Source organism: Agrilus planipennis, unplaced genomic scaffold, assembly GCF_000699045.2.
Source record: "Agrilus planipennis isolate EAB-ADULT unplaced genomic scaffold, Apla_2.0 scaffold297, whole genome shotgun sequence".
Lineage (NCBI taxonomy): Eukaryota > Metazoa > Arthropoda > Insecta > Coleoptera > Buprestidae > Agrilus > Agrilus planipennis.
The window spans coordinates 305,526-306,733 of record NW_020442429.1 but is presented as its reverse complement, the minus strand read 5'-3'; positions in this window follow the sequence as shown (position 1 = coordinate 306,733).

The following is a 1,208-nucleotide window of genomic DNA, read 5'->3' as shown; positions in this document are numbered from 1 at the left end:
AAAACAAAAAAGAAAATTTTTTTTTCATTTCTGAATCTTAGGAATAGGCATGTTAATAAAAATTCAAATATAAGCCGCTCCATCTATTTTCTGTTTAAGGGATTTCACTTTTCTATTGTTTATTGGTGTTTAATAATTTCGGATCAAAAACTTGAGTTATGAGAATCTGATTCGTAATAAGAAGTAATTAACGAATTAGAGTACATATTTAAAATTTTCACTATGTGAAAATAAAGTGTATATATACATATTTTATTTTTAAAGTTACGAGAGTTAAAAGTTATATTTTAAATATTACACACATAAATTTGTGTAATGGAAACATTTTATTTTGTTGTAATTTGTTGGTGAATTTATGGAATGAGCGAAACGCGCATAACTTAACTGTTTAATTACCTACACATTAATCAATTAATTATGAACATTGCATCGTAACGAATTTTCGCTTCTGGGCATATTTAATTAATATTTTACTATTATTTTGTAATAATGTACAAGTCTGATGATGGTAGCTCATAACAACGGTTTCATCACTAGGCCATAATGCTTGGGCGACCACAGCACTGCTGTTTTATGAATAGGTGCAGACAGCTTAATGAACGCCATCTGTAGGCTACTTACTATGGCATTCAATAACACTGATAGATGAAATTTGCTATGCTGTCTGTACATATTTAATAACTGCTGTTTAATCACAGCAGCAGATAGGTGGTCGACGTTCTGTTTTTATTTGTAAATTTGTTGCTTTTGTTTTTTATTATATAATTAAACAATATAATTATGGTTTGTTTTATGGTATTAATTACTAACAAATTAATTAATAATTTAAAGTGTATCGAATAAGTTTATTAACAAACCTGGCTTTTTAAGTTTTACGTTTTGTTGTCCTTAGAAAAAACAATAAACATTATTAAAATTTATTTTGTTTTATTAAATTACGTGACTGGTATTTTTTTTTTTTGAGTGAAATAATTTCGTCAAATTAATTTTTTAATTTTGCGGATAGAATGATTAAATGGTAATTATCATGTCCCAAAATTGGTCCTATACAAGTGCTTTATGTGTTAAATGTGTTAAAAAGGCACAATGCAAACGTTCTGTAATGAAATTGAAGAAACTGGGCGTTTCTTTAAAATAAGAGAGTTTTCTTTCTTGTATAAGGTAAGTATAAAAAAAGAATTTTATAGGGGAAGTTTTTTAATGACTGG